This window comes from Diceros bicornis, chromosome 11, assembly GCF_020826845.1.
Source record: "Diceros bicornis minor isolate mBicDic1 chromosome 11, mDicBic1.mat.cur, whole genome shotgun sequence".
Taxonomy (NCBI): domain Eukaryota; kingdom Metazoa; phylum Chordata; class Mammalia; order Perissodactyla; family Rhinocerotidae; genus Diceros; species Diceros bicornis.
Genome location: NC_080750.1, coordinates 71,519,426 through 71,539,064, shown reverse-complemented (window position 1 = coordinate 71,539,064; position 19,639 = coordinate 71,519,426). Strand labels below are relative to the sequence as shown.

At 37.8% G+C, this 19,639-nt stretch overlaps 1 protein-coding gene across 2 annotated transcripts in view; it reads left to right on the top strand.

The window, feature by feature from the left end:
- PIWIL2 (piwi like RNA-mediated gene silencing 2) overlaps positions 1-19,639 on the top strand; it is a 96,461-nt gene that overhangs the window by 66,257 nt on the left and 10,565 nt on the right. The window lies entirely within an intron of this gene.

Genomic DNA, 19,639 nt, shown 5'->3' with positions numbered 1-19,639 from the left:
ATTCATAGCAATACGGGCCCACATTAACAAACAAGGAAAATCCCAAATAAGCAATCTTAAACTATACCTCACAGAATTAGAAAAAGAACAAAGAAAGCCCAAAGTCAGCAGAAAGAGGGGAATAATAAAAATTAGAGCAGAAATAAATTGAAATAAAAAAAATAGTAGAAAGGATCAATGAAACAAAAAGCTGGTTCTTTGAGAAGATAAACAGAATTGACAACCCTTACCCAGACTCACGAAGGAAAAAGAGAGAAGGCTCAAATAAGTAAAATTAGAAATGAAAAAGGAGAAATCACAATGGATACCACAGAAATAAAAAAGATTATAAGAGAATACTATGAAAAAATATATGCTAACAAATTGGACAATCTAGAAGAAATGGATAAATTCTTAGACTCCTACAACCTCCCAAAACTGAATCAAGAAGAAATAGAGGATCTGAATAGACCAATCACAAGTAAAGAGATTGAAACAATAATCAACCTCCCAGAAAATAGAAGTCCAGGACCAGATGGCTTCTCTGGAGAATTTTACCAAACATTCAAAGAAGATTTAATACCGATCCTTCTCAAACTATTCCAAAAAATAGAGGAAGATGGAACACTTCCCAACACATTCTTTGAGGCCAACATCACTTTGATACCAAAGCCAGATAAGGACAATACAAAGAAGGAAAATTACAGCCCAGTATCCTTGAGCAACATAGATGCAAAAATCCTCAACAAAATATTGGCAAACCAAATACAGCAATACATAAGTAAGCAAGTGGGATTTATACCAGGGACACAGGGATAGTTCAACATATGCAAATCAATCAATGTGATACAAATTAACAAAAGGAGGAATAAAAACCACATGATCATCTCAATAGATGCAGAGAAAGCATTTGTCAAGATCCAACATCCATATATGATAAAAACCCTCAACAAAATGGGTATAGAAGGAAAGTACCTCAACATGATAAAGAGCATATATGACAAACCCACAGCTTACATCATACTCAATGGGGAAAAACTGAAAGCCATCCCTCTGAGAACAGGAACAAGACAAGGGTGCTACTCTTGCCACTGTTATTCAACACAGTACTGGAGGTTCTGCCCAGAGCAATTAGGCAAGAAAAAGGAATAAAAGGAATGCAAATAGGCAATGAAGAAGTGAAACTCTCGCTGTTTGCAGACAACATGATTTTATATATAGAAAATGCTAAAGAATCCATCCGAAAACTATTAGAAATAACAACTACAGCAAAGTTGCAGGGTACAAAATCAGCTTACAAAAATCAGTTGCATTTCTATACTGTAATAATGAACTAACAGAAAGAGAACTCAAGAAGACAATCCCATTTACAATCACAACAAAAAGAATAAAATATCTAGGAATAAATTTAACCAAGGAAGTGAAAGACCTATGTAATGAAAAGTATAAGACATTGAGTGAAATCCGTGATGACATAGACAAATAGAAAGATACCCATGCACACAGATTGGAAGAATAAACATAGTTAAAATGTCCATACTACTTAAAGCAATCGACAGATTCATTGCAATCGCAATCACAATCCCAGTGACGCTCTTCACAGAAATAGAACAAAGAATCCTAAAATTCAATGGGGCAACAAAAGACACCAAATAGCTAAAGCATTCCTGAGAAAAAAGAACAAAGCTGGAGGCATCACAATCCCTGACTTCAAAATATACTACATAGCTATAATAATCAAAACAGCATGGTACTGGTACAGAAACAGACATACAGATCAATGGAACAGAATTGAAAGTCCAGAAATAAAACCACAATAGATGGACAGCTAATCTTTGACAAAGGAGCTAAGAACATAGAACGGAGAAAGGAAAGTCTCTTCAATGAATGGTGCTGGGAAAACTGGACAGCCACATGCAAAAGAATGAAAGTAGACCATTATCTTTTGCCATACACAAAAATTAACTCAAAATAGATCGAAGACTTGAAGATAAGACCTGAAACTATAAAACTCCTAGAAGAAAATACAGGCAGAACACTCTTTGACATTGGTCTTTCTTTTGGAATTCCATGTCTACTCAGGCAAGAGAAACAAAAGAAAAAATAAGTGGGATTTCATCAGACTAAAGAGCTTCTGCAAGGCAAAGGAGACTAGGATCAAAATGAAAATACAACCCACCAGCTGAGAGAAGATATTTGCAAATCATATATCCGACAAGGGGTTAGTGTCCATAATATATAAAGAACTCACACAACTGAACAATAAAAAAACAACCCGATCAAAAAACGGGCAGAGGATATGAACAGACATTTTTCCAAGGAAGACATACAGATGGCCAATAGGCACAGGAAAAGATGTTCAACATCACTAATCATCAGGGAAATGCAAGCCAAAACTACACTAAGATATAACCTTATACCCGTTAGAATGGCTATAATCACCCAGACAAAAAATAACAAATGTTGGAGAGGATGTGGAGAAAAGGGAACCCTCAATCACTGCTGGTGGGAATGCAAACTGGTGCAGCCTCTGTGGAAAACAGTAGGGAGATTCCTCAAAAAATTAAAAATATAAATACCTTATGATCCAGCTATCCCACTTCTGGGTATTTATCCAAAGAACTTGAAATCAACAATCCAAAGAGGGTTATGCACCCCTGTGTTCATTGCAACGTTATTCACTATAGCCAAGAAGTGGAAGCAACTCAAGTGTCCCTTGATTGATGATTGGATAAAGATGTGATATATATATATATACAATGGAATACTACTCAGCCATAAAAAAAGACAAAATCATCTCATTTGCAACAACATGGAGGGTATTATGTTAAGTGAAATAAGCCAGACAGAGAAAGACAAACACTGTATGACTTCACTCATATGTGGAATATAAACTTAACACATGGAGTGAGAGAACAGTTTGGTGGTTACCAGAGGGAAGGGGGTTCGGGGATGGGCACAAGGGGTGAAGACCTGCATTTATATGGTGAGGACAAATAATAATGTACAACTAGAATTTCACAATGTTATAAACTATTATGACATCAATAAAAAAAATAATAAAAGAAGGCAATAACCAGTAAACTTGAAGTTAGGTCAATTGAGATTATCCAATGAGAAAAAGGAAGAAGAAAAATGAATAGAGACTCAGATGTCTGTGGGACACCATTAGCCATATCAGCATAAACATAATGTGATTCCCAGAAGGAGAGTAAAGAGAGAGAATGGAGAAGAAAGAACATTGGAAGGAATAATAGCCAAAAATTCCCAAGTTTGATGAAAAAACAGTAACCAACTTATCCAAGAAGCCCAATGAACACTAAGTAAGGAAGACTCACACCTAGACACATCACAGTAAAACTGCTGAAAGGCAAAGAAACCATCTTGAAAGCACCAAGAAAAAGCGACTCATTATGTTCAAGGCATCTTCAATAAGGATAAGAGCTATCTTCTCATCAGAAGTCATGGAGGCCAGAAGGCAGTAGGGTGACATTCAAAATGATGAAGAAAAAGAAGATTGCATAAAAATTCTATAGGAAAGCTACTATACAAATATGAAGGAGAAACCTTGACAATATTATGCTCAGTGAAAGAAGCCAGACATAAAAAGCCACATATTATATTATTCCATTTCTAGGAAATGTGCAGAATGGGCAAATCCATAGAGACTGAAAAGAGATTACTGGTTTCCAGAGAATGAGGATGTGGGCAGGAACAGGGAGTAACTGCTAATTGATACAGGATTCTTTTTGGGATGATGAAAATATTATAGAATTAAATAGTGTGGATAGGTGCATAACTTTGTGAACATACTAAAAAACACTGAATTGTACACTTTAAAATGGTGAGTTTTATGGTATGTGATTTACATCTCATTTTTTTTTTAAAAAATGGAGAAATTATGACATTCTCAGATAAAAACTGGAAGAATTTGTCACTAGTAGACCTGCCCTACAAGAAATACTAAAGGGAATCCTTCAGGTGAAAATGAAATGACACTAGACAGTAACTCGTATCCACTTGAAGAAATAAGCACCACTGGAAAAGGTACCTATATAGATAAATATAAAAGAGAGCAAAAATATATTTTTGTTTGTAACTTTTTTTCTACTCTATGATTTAACATACAGCAGCATAAAGCAGTAATTATAAATCTGAGTGGATGTGCATATAATATATAAAGATGTAATTTGTATGACAATAAAGGCACAAAAGAGAGCATAGGGAATGGAACCATATGGGAGCAAAGGTTTTGAATATTGCCAAAGTTAATTTTGTATTAATTAACCAAATGAAATTGTTGTAAGTTAATATGTTAATTGTAATCCCCAGGGGAAACACTAAGAAAATAACTTTGAAAAATAAAAGGAACAACAAGAGAATTAAAATGGCAACTAGAAAATATCTAATATAAAATAAGGTAGTCATGGAAGAATAGAGAGACAAAAAAGATATAAGTCATGTGGAAAACAAATAGTAAAATGTCAGATGTAAATCTTACCTTGTTGGTAATACATTAAGTGTAAATGGATTAAATATTCCATTCAAAAGGTAGAGATTAGCAGAATGGATTAAGTGAAAAGTATGTAGGTGTGCTTTCCACAAGTGACACATTTTAGTTTCAAAGACACAGTAGGTTCAAAGTAAAAGGATGGATCAAGATATACCATGCAAATAGTAAGCAAAAGAGAGCTGAAGTAGAAATACTAATATCAGGCAAAATAGACTTTAAGATAACTATTGTTACTAAAAACAAGGACAGTTTATGATGGCAAAAGGGTCAATCCATAAGAAGACATAAAATATAAAGGTATGTGACCCTAACAACATAGACTCCAAAATACATGAAACAAAATCTAACATAATTGAAGGGAGACATAGATAATTCAACAATAGTAGTTGGAGACTTCAAAACTCCATTTTCAATAATGGATAGAATAATTAGAAATAAGATCAACAAGGAAATAGATTTGAACAACACTATGATCCAACTAAACCTAACATATCTACAGAAGACTCCATCCAATAACAGAATACACATTTTTCTCAAGTGTTATGGCACATTCTCCATGATAGACCATATGGCAGACTATAAAACAAGACTCAAATTTAAAAGGATTAAATTCATACAATATGTGTCCTCAAAACACAATGGAATGAAATTAGAAATTAATGAGAAAGATAAATTTGAGAAACTCACAAAAATGTGGAAAGTAAATAGTATTCCTCAATACCAAGGGGTCAAAGAAGAAATCAAAAGGGAAATTAGAAAATACTTTGAGATAAATGAAAACAAAGACACAACATACCAAAACTTGTTGATGTAGGTAAAGCAGTGCTTAGAGGGAAATTTATAGCAGAAAACACTTATTTTTAAAAAGAAAAAAGATCTCAAAACAACCCAGCCTCCACCTTGAGAAGCTAGAGAAAGAAGAGCAAACTAAACTCAAAGCAAAGAGAAGGAAGGAAATAATAGAGATTGTAGCAAAAATAAAGGAAACAGAGAATTGAAAAACAATAGGGAAAATCATTGAAACCAAAAGTTGATTATTTGCAGGTTCCCTTTTCTCCACATCCTCTCCAACACTTGTCATCTTATCTTATTAATTATAGCCATTCTGAAAAAGTTGATTATTTGAGAAGATCAACAAAATTGACAAACCTTTAGCTAGACCACTCTTGAAAAATAGAAGAATCAGATTACTAAAATTGGGTCTGCAAAAGGAAATGTCACTACTGACCTTACAGAAATAAAAAGGGTTATAAGAAAATACTGTGAATAACTATATGCCAAGAAATTACATTACCTAAATGAAATGGACAGACTCCAAGAAAGACACAAATTACCAAAACTTTTTAGTTATACCAAACACTTAAAGAATCTTTCAAACTCCTCCAAGATATAGGAAAGAAAAGAACACTTCCCAATTCATACTATGAGGCCAATATTATCCTGATACTAAAGCTAGACAAAAATATCACAAGAAAACTGCAGAAGGAATCCAGACAGGAAAAGAAGGAAAAATATGTCTATTTCTACATGACATTATCTTATATATAGAAAATCCTAAAGAATACACTCACACACACACAAAACTATTATAGCTAATAATTGAGTTCAGCAAGTTGAGGATACAAGATTGATATACAGTAATGAGTTATATTTCTATATATTGGCAGTGATCAACTCAAAAATGAAATTAAAACAATTCCATTTACAACAGCATAAAAAAGAATAATGTATGTAGGCAAAATTTAACAAAAGAGGTGCAAGACATATACTGAACACTGCAGAACATTGTTGAAAGAAATTGAAGATGACCTACATAAAAGGAAAGACATCCCATATTCATGGATTGGAAGACTTAATATTGTTAAAATGGCAGTACTCCGCAAGTTAATCTACAGATTTAGTGAAATCCATATCAAAAGTCTAACATTATTTTTTTGCAGGAATGGACAAGTTGATTTTCAAATTCATCTGGAAATGCAAAAAAGTTCAGAAGAGGCAAAAACAATTTTGAAAAAGAAGAACAAAGTTGAAAGACTCACACTTTCTGAATTCAAAACTTACTACAAAGCTAGAGTAAGCAAGACAGTCTGGTCCTGACATAGAAATAGACTTAGAGATCAATGGAGTAGAAATGAGAGTCCAGAAATAAACCGGTGTGCTCATGGTAAACTGATTTTCTACGAGGGCGCTATTCAGTGAGGAAAGGAATAGTCTTCAAGAAATGGTGCAGGGATTACTGAATATCCACATGCAAAAGAATAAAGTTGGATCCTTGCCTCACACAATATACAAAATTAACTCCAGATGGGTCAAAGACCTAAATGTAGGAGCTAAGACTACAAAACTTTAGATGATAACATAGGTGTAAATCTTTGTGACCATGTATTAGACAATAGTTTATTAGATAGCACATTGAAAGCAAAAGCAAGTAATGAAAAACAGATAAATTTGACTTCATCAATATTGAAATCTTTTGTGCTTCAAAGGACACTATCAAAGTGAAAAGACAGCCCATGGAATGGAACAAATCATTTATCTATTGGTAAAGGTCTAGTTTCCAGAATCTATGAAGAAGTCTTACAACTCAACGAAGAAACAAATAACCCAATTTAAAAATGGGAAAACATTTGAATAGACATTTCTCCGAAGAGCATATAGAAATAGACAAAGAAGTAAATGAAAAATGGAAATCTAAATCACAATGAGATACCACTTCACACCAAAACCAGATAAAGGCATTAACAATAAAGAAAGCTACAGACCAATATTTCTCATGAACATAGTTGCAAAAACCAACAAAATATTAGCAAAGCAAATCTAACTGTATAAAAATTATACACTGTGACTGTGCCATGGTGAATATTGCCCCTCCAAATTCATGTCCACCTGGAAGAACCTGTGAATGTGACCTTATTTGGAAATAGGGTCTTTGTAGATGTAATCAAGTTGAGATGAGTTCAGACAGGATTAGGGTCAGCCCTAATCCAATGATTAGTATTCTTATAAGAAGAGGGAAATTTGCTCACAGAGTCAAGTCTTCCACTTGGAAGAAGTGGAGACACAGACACACAAGAGAGAAGGCACTGTGAAGGTGGAGGCAGAGATTGGAGTGATGTATCTACCAACCAAGAAACACCAAAGATTGCCAGCAACCACCAGAATCTGTAAGAGGCAAGGAAGGATTCTTTCTAGAGCTTTTGGGGGAAGCACGGCCCTGCCAATACCCTGATTTTGGAGTTCTACCCTTCAGAACTGTTAGAGAGTAAATTCTGTTGTTCTAAGCCACCTGGTTTATGGTTCTTTGTTACAGCAACCCTTGGAAAAGAATACAACCACCAAGTGGGTTGTATTCCAGTTATGCAAGCCTGGCTGTATACTGATTGAGTGATTGAAAATCAGTCAGTGTAGTCCATCACATCAGCAGACTAAAGAAGAAAAATCATATCACATCAATACATGCAGAAAAAGCACTTGACAGAATTAAACTCCCATTCATGGTTAAAAAAAAAAAAAAAAAAACAACTCCCAGCAAACTAGCAACAGAAGGGGAACTTCATAAACTTAACACAGAACATCTACAAAAAGCCTACAGCTAACATTATACTTAATTGTGAGAAACTAGATTCTTTTCCCCTAAGATCAGGAACAAGACAAGTATTTTTCTTCTCACTATTCCTGTTCAACATCATCCTGGAACTCCTAGCCAATGCAAAAAAAACCTAAAAAGAAAAGAAAAGGTATACAAATTGGAAAAGAGGAAATAAAACTATCTTTGTTAGCAGATGGCATGATGTCTATGTAGAAAATCTCAAGGAATCAACAACAGAAAACCTGCTAGAACTAAGTGAGAATTACAAGTCTGCAGGATACAAGGTTAGTATAGAAAAGTCAATTGCTTGAAAAAAAAAGTCAGTTCCTTTCCTGTATACCAGCAGGGAACAATTGGAATTTGAAGTTAAAAACAACACCATTTAGCACCAAAAAGTGAAATAATAAGATACAAATCTAACAAAGTTTGTAGAAGATCTACATTAGGAAAACTATAAAACTGTAATGAAAAAAATCAATATCTAAATAAATGAAGAGTTACTCCATGTTCATTGATAGGAAGACTCAATATAATTAAGATGTCAGTTCTTCCCAACTTGTTCTGTAGATTCAAAGCAATCCCAGTCAAAATCCCAGCAAGTAATTTTGTGGATATCTACAAACTGATTGTGAAGTTTAAATGGAAAGGAAAAATTTGACACAGGATCACCAACACAATACTGAAGAAGAACAGAATCAGAGGATTTATATCATTCAAAGAGTTACTATAAAGGTACAGTAATCCAGGTGGTGTGATATTGGAAAAAGAATAGACATGACAATGTAGTAGAATAGAGACCCCAGAAATAGACCTATACAAATGGAGTCCAGTGATCTTTGTTAAAAGAATGTAGGCACTTCATTGGAAAAAGGATAGTCTTTTCAACAAATGGTGCTGAAACAACTGGCTATCCACATTGAAAAAAAAAAAAAAAAGTGAATCTATACACAGACCTTATACCTTTCACAAAAATTAACTCAAAATGTATTGCAAACCTATATTTAAAATGCAAAACTATAAAACTTCAAGAAAATAACAGGAGAAAATCTAGGTGATCTTGGGTTTGGTGATGACTTTTTGGATACAAGAGCATGATCCATGAAAGAAAGAACTGATAAGCTGGACTTAAAATTAAAAACTTCTGCTCTGTGAAAGACTCTAAGAGAATGAGAACAAGCTACAGACTGCGAAAAAATATTTGCAAGACATATCTGTAAAGTACTGTTATCGAAAATATACAAAGAACTCTTAAAACTCAATAAGAAAATAACCTGATTAAAAGGTGGACAAAAGACTTCAACAGACATCTCACCAAAAAAGATATACAGATGACAAATAAGCATATGAAATGATACTCAATATAACATAAGAGAATTGCAAATTAAAATAACGAGATACAACTTCACATCTACTAGAATGGCCAAAAGCCGAAACACCGACACCACCAAAAGCTGGTAAGAATGTGGAGCAACAGGAACTCTCGTTCATCATTGCTTGAAGGAGTACAAAATGGTACAGCCAGTTTGGAAGACAGTTTGGCAGTTTCTTACAAAACTAAATGTACTCTTATACATAGGATCCAGCTCAGTGTTTACCCAAATGAGTTGAAAACTTATGTCCATGCAAAAACCTGCACCAAGATGTTTATAGCAGCTTTATCCAAAATTGCCAAAACTTGGAGGCAACCAAGATGTCCTTCAGTGGCTGAATGGAAAAATAAACTCTGGTACATCCAGACAATGAAATATTCAGCAGTAAAAAGAAATGACCTATCAAGCCATGAAAAGACATTAAATGTATATTAAATAAGTGAAAGAAGCCAATCTGAAAAATATGCATACTGTATGATTACAACTATAGGACTTTCTGGAAAAGGCAAAATTATGGAGTCAGTAAAAAGATCAGTTGTGGCCAGAGGTTTGGGAAGGTGAGGAAGAGAAGGGTAAATAGGTGGAGCACAGGGGATTTTTAGGGCTGTGAAACTTATATATGATACTGTAATGGTGCATGTGTCAAAGCCTATAGAATGTACAACACGAAGAGTGAGCCCTAATATAAACTGTGGACCTTGGTTAATAATTATCAATGTTTGCTCATCACTTGTAACAAATGTACCACACTAATGTAATATACTAATGATGGAGAAACTACTGTATGTGTGTAGGCTGGTGGGCAGCGGGTATATGGGAACTCTATCACCTCAATTTGTTTGTAAACTTAAAACTGGTCTAAAAAATCAAGTCTCTTAATTTAAAAACATAAAAACAATGAGACACTAGGATGGCTAAAATAAAAAAGATGAGTGTTGTTGAGGATGTGGATAAATCGAAAACCCTCATATATTGCTTGAGCGATTATAAAATGGAGGAGCTACTTTGGAAAACAGTTTGGCAGTTCCTCAGGATGTTAAACATAGAGTTACCATATGACCCAGCAATTCGAGGTATATACCCAAGACAGTTGGAAACATATCCACACAAAAACTTGTACACAAATGTTCATAGCAGTGTTAATTCATAATAGCACGAAATGGAAACAATCCAAGTGTGAATGAACTGATGAATGGACAAACAAAATGTGACATATCCTGTAATGGAATGTTATTTGGCAACATAAAGGAATGAAGGACTGATACATGCTGCAACATGGCTGAACTGTGAAAACATTATGCTAAGTGAAATTGTTTAGTCACAAGACTGCATATTATGTGGTTCTGTTTGTCTGGAATAGGCCACTCCAAAGAAACAAAGTACATTAGTGTGTTCTGGGCGGGGGAATAGGGAGTGACTGCTAATGAGTGTGAGATTACCTTTGGGGGTGATGAATGTGTTCTAAAATTAGAAAGTTGTGATGGTTGCAAAATTCTATAAATGTTAAATACTTTGAATTTTATACCTTAAAAAGGTGGCTTTTATGGTAAAGCAAATTATATCTCCATAAAGCTGTTCAAAAAAAAAAAAAATTCAGTCCTGAACCGCCTAGCCTTTTAGGTACCCTTGGGGAATCAGCAAAATCAGCAAATGCTGCCAAGGGAAAAAAAGATTCAAAAGGCTGCCTTCAGGCCGGCCCCGTGGCTTAGGGGTTAAGTGCGCGCGCTCCACTGCTGGCGGCCCACGTTCCGATCCCGGTCGCGCACCAACGCACTGCTTCTCTGGCCATGCTGAGGCCGCGTCCCACATACAGCAACTAGAGGGATGTGCAGCTATGACATACAACTATCTACTGGGGCTTTGGGGGTAAAAATAAATAAATAAATAAAATTATTAAAAAAAAAAAAAAAACTGCCTTCTTCCTCTGATGCTGCCTGGATCTAAGGCCTTTACCTAGGTGTTTTTATATTTTGTCCAACTTTTCCAATCTCATCTATGGCTTTATTTAATATCTGTATTTAGAGTTGTGTCTCTAGTCCAGCAGTTCTTAGATATTTTGGCCTAAAGAACCCTTTATTAAAATTCTTAAATATTATTGAGTTTTTGTTTATATGGGTATATATCTATTGATAATTACCATATTAGAAGTTAAAACTGAGAAAATTTTTAATTTTTTTTTTTTTTGAGGAAGATCAGCCCTGAGCTAACATCCATGCTAATCCTCCTCTTTTTGCTGAGGAAGACCGGCTCTGAGCTAACACCTATTGCCAATCCTCCTCCTTTTTCTCCCCAAAGCCCCAGTGGATAGTTGTATGTAATAGTTGCACATCCTTCTAGTTGCTGTATGTGGGACACGGCCTCAGCATGGCTGGAGAAGCTCTAGGCGCGCACTTAACCGCTAGGCCATGGGGCCGGCCCTTAACGTTTTTTAATTTACCTAAAAATAATAAACTCAGTACATGTTAATAACATAAATAACATTTTTAATTAAAGATAACTACTTCCAAAATGTGTGAAGAAATGAGAAGTGAGAGGAGGGCCATTGTTTTACAATTTGGCAAGTGGGTTTAATGTTTGGGCCAGTAAAAGGTAAGTATTCTACATTTAGTTTGTTACAATGTTGCACATCATTTACTCTCTCGAAAATTCTACCGTTTATTTGTGAGAGAATTAGAATGAAAATGGCAAGTGATGTAGTAGTAATATTATTAAAATAGTTTTGACCTTGTGGACTCCCTAAAATGTCTCAGGGACCCCTGGGTGGGGAAGGATGGGACCCCTGAGCACACATTGCGGGGACACACACTGCTCTAGTTCATACCGTTTGTCAGAGCTCCTAGACACATCTCCAACTTCTGCTTGGTCTCTGTGCTTGGATGTCTCATGGGCCACTGAAACCTAACACGAGAGTCTGAGTGCCAGGGTTTCCTTCCACTCAGGTGTGAAAATCAAAACCAAGCTACGTTCTTGATGTTCTTGGCACTTGCCTCAGTTTTCTCTGTCGTGATGAGTAATCACCAGATGTTGAGTTCATCTGATACTAGCCCTGAGCTTTAGGAAGATTGAACTCAGCCCTGGTTACTTCAACAATTTTTGCTGCTGACGTGGCTGTTGCTGCAGCTGTGACTACATAGGGCTAGGCTGGTGTTGACTAGTGTTTGACCCTAGAGCCGGAAGGGAGTGGGCTAAGGTATTGCTTTTGAAATCAGAAGTTGCAGGCAGCTGTAGAGTGTGTGAGTGTATGAATTCTTTATGCTTTCAGTTCCACCTTTACTTCCCTTTTCTCGGCACAATTGGAGGAGATTGGGGTGAAGAATTATCTTGAGCAAGTGATTATTTGGGGAAATTTTCCAGACTTCAGCCTGCCCTTTCTGCACCCACCATTGCCAATAGCTTGCCTGGTCTCTTCTTTCATTTTTTTTCCAATTTTTATTTCATTGAGTAAAATACATATAACATAAAATTTACCCTCTTAACTATTTTTAAGTATACAGTTCAGTGGTATTAAATATGTTCATAATGTTGTGCAATTATGACCACATTCATCTTCGTAACTCTTTTCATCTTGTAAAACTGAAACTCTATACCTATTAAACAGTAATTTCCCCTTATCCCCTCCCCCCAACCGCTGGCCACCACCCTTCTTTCTGTCTCTATGATTTTGACTAGTCTATGTACCTCATATAAGTGGAATCATGTAAGACAGTATTTGTCTTTGTGACTGGCTTGTTTTGCTTAGCATAATGTCTTCAAAGTTTATCCATGTTGTAGTATATTACAGAATTTCCTCCCTTTTTAAGGCTGAATAATATTCTATTATGTGTATATACCACATTTTGCTTATCCATTCATCTGTTGATGGACACTTCGGTTGCTTCCATGTTTTAGCTGTTGTGAATAATGCTGCTGTGAACATGGGTGTACAAATATCTCTTTGAGACCCTGCTTTCAATTCTTTAGGGTATATATCCAGAAGTGGAATTGCTCAATCATATGATAAGTCTATTTTTAATTTTTTGAGGAACTGCCTCAAATTTTTCCGCAGCGGCTATACTGTTTTACATTCCCACCAACAGTGTACAAGGGTTCCAGTTTCTCCACATCCTTGCTAACACTTGTTTTCTGTTTCTTTTTTTTTTATATTAGACATCCTGATGGGTGTGAGGTGGTATCTCATTGTAGTTTTGATTTGCATTTCCTTCATGATTCTCCCCTAAATTCTGTCTGTTTTTGCTTCATATATTTTGAAGCAAAATGTCATGAGCTGTGTAAATTTTTTGTGTGTGTGTGTGAGGAAGATCAGCCCTGAGCTAACATCCATGCTAATCCTCCTCTTTTTGCTGAGGAAGACCGGCTCTGAGCTAACATCTATTGCCAATCCTCCTCCTTTTTTTTTTTTCCCCCAAAGCCCCAGTAGATAGTTGTATGTCATAGTTGCACATCCTTCTAGTTGCTGTATGTGGGACGCGGCCTCAGCATGGACGGAGAAGCGGTGCATCGGTGCGCGCCCGGGATCCGAACCCGGGCCACCAGTAGCGGAGCACAGGCACTTAACCGCTAATCCCCGGGGCCGGCCCTGTGTAAATATTCATAATTGTTACTTCTTGCTGTATTGAACCTTTTATTAACGTATAATGTCCTTCTTTCTTTGTCTCTCGTAACCTTTTTTGATTTAAAGTCTAATCTGTCTGATATTAGTATAGCCACCCCTGCTTTCTTTTCATTACTATTTGCATGGCATATCTTTTTCCACTCTTTCAATTTCAACCTATTTATGTCTTTGGATCTAAAGTGAGTCTCTTGTGGACATCCTGTAGTTGGATCATGTGTTTTTATCCATTCTGCCAATCTCTGTCTTTTGACTGGAAACTTTAATCCATTTACATTTAAAGTAATTACTGATAAGGAGGGACTTCTATCATTTTGCTGTTTGTTTTCTATATGCCTTATACCTTTTTTGTTCCTCATTTATTGCATCACTGTTTTCTTTTGTGTTTAGTTGATTTTTTGTAGTGAAATTATTAAATTCCTTTCTCATTTCCTTTTATGTATGTTCACTAGCTATTTTCTTTGTAGTTACCATGGGGATTAAATTTAACATCCTAAAGTTACAGCACTCTAATTTGAATTTATAGCAGTTTAACTTCAGTAACATACAAAACTCTGCTCCTTTACAAGTCCATCCCTACCCCTTTCAGTTGTTGATGTCACAGAATTACATCTTTATACATTATATGCCTCAAAACATACACTAATAATTCTTTTAAATGCATTTGTCTCTTATATTATGTAAAAAACAAGATTTGGAGTTACAAACCAAAGTTACAGTAATACTATGTTTTAGACTAGTAATTGTTTTTTTCTTTAAATGTACTAGTCACTTAAATCATATAGAAAACAAGAAGTAGGGCCAGCCCCATGGCTTAGCGGTTAAGCGTGCGCGCTCTGCTGCTGGCGGCCTGGGTTCAGATCCCGGGCGCGCACCAACACACCGCTTCTCCGGCCATGCTAAGGCTGCGTCCCACATACAGCAACTAGAAGGATGTGCAGCTATGACGTACAACTATCTACTAGGGCTTTGGGTGAAAAAAAATACATAAATAATAAAATAAAATAAAATAAAAAGATCTTAAAAAAAAGAAAACAAAAAGTATAGTTACAAACGATTGTTACAATAATACTAGCTTTTATAATTGCCCATGTATTTACCTTTATTGAGATCTTTATTTCTCCCCATGGTTTCACATCACTGTCTAGTGCTCCTTCATCCTACAGGACTCCCTTGCATGGCATGTCTCTTGGTAACAAACTCCCTCAGGTTATATTTATCTGGGAATGTCTTAATCTCTTCCTCACTTTATTTATTTATTTTTTTGGTGAGGAAGATCAGCCCTGTGCTAACATCTGCCAATCCTCCTCTGTTTTTTTTCGCTGATGAAGACTGGCCCTGGGCTAACATCTGTGCCCATCTTCCTCCACTTAAATGGGATGCCACCACAGCATGGCTTGCCAAGCAGTGCGTCGGTGCACTCCTGGGATCTGAACTGGCGAACCCGAGGTCGCTGCAGCAGAGCACGTGCACTTAACCACTTGCACCACCAGGCCAGCCCCTCTTCCTCACTTTAGAAGGAAAAGTAGCCTTCAGAATTTCTGATGAACCATCTGCTGATAATCTTATTGAGGATCCCTTGTATGTGATGATTTCCTTCTAGATTGCTGCTATCAAGATTTTCTGTTTGTCTTTTGAAGATTTGGTTATAATGTGTCTCAATGTGGGTCTCTTTGAATTCTTTTTTTTATTTTTTGTGAGGAAGATCAGCCCTGAGCTAACATCCATGCCAATCCTCCTCTTTTTGCTGAGGAAGACTGGCCCTGAGCTAACATCTATTGCCAATCCTCCTCCTTTTTTTCCCTTTTTTCTCCCCAAAGCCTGAGTAGATAGTTGTATGTCGTAGTTGCACATCCTGCTAGTTGCTGTATGTGGGCCACCGCCTCAGCATGGCTGGACAAGCGGTGCGTCAGTGCGTGCCTGGGATCCAAACCCAGGCCGCCAGGAGTGGAGCACGCGCACTTAACCGCTAAGCCACGGTGCTGGCCCATCTTTGAATTCTTCTTGCCAGGAGTTCATTGAGCATCTTGAATGTTTGTATTCGTGTCTTTCATCAAATTGGGGAAGTTTTCAGCTGTTATTTCTTCAAATATTCTCTGCCCCTTTTTCTCTTCTCCTGAGACTCCCACAATGCATATATTGATCCACTGGATGGTGACCCACAGGTCTCTTAGGCTCTCTTCCCTTTTCTTCAATCTTTTTCCTTTCTGTTCCTCAGACTCAATAATTTCCATTGTCCTATCTTCAAGTTCAGTGATTCTTCTGCCTGCTCAAATCTGCTTCTGAACCCATCTAGTGAATTTTTTATTTCAGCTGTTGTACTTTTCAGCTCCAGAATTTCTTTTTTGGTTACTTTCTAGGTTTTCTCTTTATTGATGTTTCCATTTTTTCATACATTGTTTGCTTTACTTTCTCCATATCTTTCTTTAGTTCTTTGAGCATCTTTAAGATGATTGAAGTCTTTGATTAGTATATCTGCCATCAGGTCTTTTTCAGTAACAGTTTCTGTTGATTTAATTTTTCCCTCTGAATGGGTCATACTTTCCTGTTTCTTTGTATATCTTGTGGCTTTTTGTTGAAAACTGGACATTTGAAGCTAATAATGCGTTAACTTTGTAAATCAGATTTTCCCCTTTCCCCAGAGTTTGCTGTTTTTTTTGTTTTTGTGTGTGGTTTTGTTTTGTTTTTTTGGTTGTTGTAGGCTGTGTCTGTGCTGGGGCTCAGCCTACAGTGTATACTTAAGGTCTTCTCAGGTATTTTCTGAGCCTTTCCCTGGGCATGTGTGGTCACTTTCTAATTTTCCCCGTATGTGCAGTTGTTTTTGAATGTCCTAGTCTTTAATGTCTGATTCCTGAAAGAGGAAAAATGTGGTGGTGGAGTGACACTGGCCTGTTAAGTCACCTGGAAATCACTTCAGACAAAGAGGGAGGTGCAACAACAATGGCCACAAGCCTCTTGGTCTGCACTTCTGTGATCAGAAGCAGCAATCAGCAATCAGAGCACAGATCCCAGGAGAAGTCAAGATGGTGGCGTAGGCAGACTCTGAACTCACCTCCTCCTATGGACACAGCCAATTTACAACTACTCTTGGAAAAATTACCCCTGAGAGAGAACCGAAAACCGGATATGAGGACCTCCTGCAACAAACGACAATCCTATTTGAGGTGGAAGAGGCAGAAATTCCCTTCTGGAGAGAAAAAAACGCCACCTTCACAAGCCACAACACTTCATGGCTGCCTGTGAGCAGCCCAAAGGTACACAGCCCTCCCTGGAGGAGTGGGGCCCTGAGCTGGGGAGTGCCCCCACTGTAGGCATTTTTTGGACCCAGCACAATCGAGATGAGTGGCATAATATCTGACTTTGCCTGCTACTAAAACATTGGGGAGTACCCCCAGAAAAGCTGGTTCACAAAGAAATTAAAACCGGCTTTTAAAGGGCCCACGCACAAACTCAAAGAGACTCACCTGATAGGCTCTGAATGCATCTCGGTGAGAGGTGAGACCTCTCCAGGGACTAGGATATTGGCAGCGGCCGTTGTGGTGGCCTGATGTGGGCGTGCTGACACAGATGCTGGCAGACGCCATTGGAGTTCTCCCTGGGGCCTGCTAGCCCAGGGTCTGCTCCACCCACTATAGCACCGATTTAATCCAGCTCAGCCAGGGCAAGCAGCCCACCCTAGGGACCAGCCCCACCCAACAACAAGCCCTCGGGCAACTTGTGGGCCTGCTAAGGGAGCTGCCTGGATTCTCCACAGCCTGGTGACTAGGTCTGCCTCTCTAGGCCAGGATGTGTGCAAAGAGTGGGTGGAGAGTGTGGGGTGGTGGTGGAGAGTGTGGGGGTCCCACCTTGGAGAGACTGGGTCCACTTCAGGAGGTTGGGGTGTGCGCACGGGGCAGGACTGTGTTGACTGTGTGTGTGGACCTATAGGCGGTGGGACTTGTCAGCTGCAGAAGACTTGTGCTTCTCAAAGAGTGACATAGAGGGTTGGCCCCACCTTCCAAAGCCTGAAACAATTGAGTGCTCCCGTGCCTGAGGCCAGCCCCACCAGGCTGCAGTCCTCAGAGAGTTGACAAGGGGCCTAAAAGCTAGAAGCTTATAGCAATTGTAAGCCCATGAGCCTAACAATCTGCCACACTGGGGGCCTACTCACTTAATAGAAATACAGCAACAGGAATGTGCTATTAGACCTTGCAGCCAACTGTGCTGGGACACCCCACACCAGATAAAGAGACTGAAGGGCCCACAACAACTACACGCAGCTGAGCATTACAACAGCTGGCCTGGGGCGTAGCTCAGCCTCCCTGGGCACCTACGGGAAGAACAACCCTGCCACAACAGAAGGACACACGTAGCCCACACATGGGTCACTTCTGAAACATTTGCAACTGAAGAGGAGAGGGAAGCACACTGCCAGACCTCTTAAGGCATCACTTATATAAGGTCACCTCTCTGAGAGCAGGAGATGTAGCCGACCTACCTAATACATAGACACAAGCACAGGGAAAGAGGCAAAATGAGGAGGCAAAGGAATATGTTCCAAGTCAGGGAACAGGACAAAACCCAGAAAAGGAACTAAGCGAAACAGAAATGAGCAGCCTACGCAACAGAGAGTTCAAACAAAGAGTGTTAATGATGCTCACTGATCTTGGGAGAAGAATGGATGAACTCAGTGAGAACATCAACAAAGAAATGGAAGATATAAAAAAGAACCAATAAGAAATGAAGAATACAGTACCAGAAATGAAAAATTCTCTAGAGGGACTCAAAAGCAGAGTAGAGGATACAGAAGAACGGATCAGCGAGCTGGACAAAAGACTAGAAGAAATCACCCAAGCTGAACAGGTAAAAGAAAAAAGAATTAAAAAGAGTGAAGATAGTCTAAGAGACCTCTGGGACAACATCAGGCACACTAACATCCATGTTACAGGTATCTCAGAAGGAGAAGAGCGAGACAAAGGGGCAGAGAATCTATTTGAAGAAATAATTGCTGAAAATTTCCCTAACATGAGGAGGGAAACAGACGTCCAGGTACAGGAAGCACAAAGAGCACCAAACAAGATAAACCCAAAGAGGCCCACGCCAAGACACATCATAATTAAAATGTCCAGAATTAAAGATAAAGAGAGAATCCTAAAAGCCGCAAGAGAAAGTCACCAAGTTACATACAAAGGAAACCCCATAAGGCTATCAGCTGTCTTCTCAGCATAAACCTTATAGGCTAGAAGAGAGAGTGGCATGATATATTTAAAGTGCTAAAAGGAAAAAACCTACAGCCAAGAATACGCAGCAAGGTTATCATTCAAAATGGAAGGAGAGAAAAAAGTTTTCCAGACAAGTGAAAATTAAAGGAGTTTGTCACCAAAAAACCAGTACTACAAGAAATGCTAAGGGGACTTATTTAAGGGGAAAAGGGAAGACCACAAATAGGAAAAATTATCTATTTCCATGATAAGAGGGTAATGGATACAAATGCACAAAAAAGAGGTTAGATATGGTATCAAAAACATAAAATGTGGGAGGAGGGGAATTAAAGAGGAGAGCTTTCAGACAGAGGTCAAATTAAAGAGACTATCAACTTA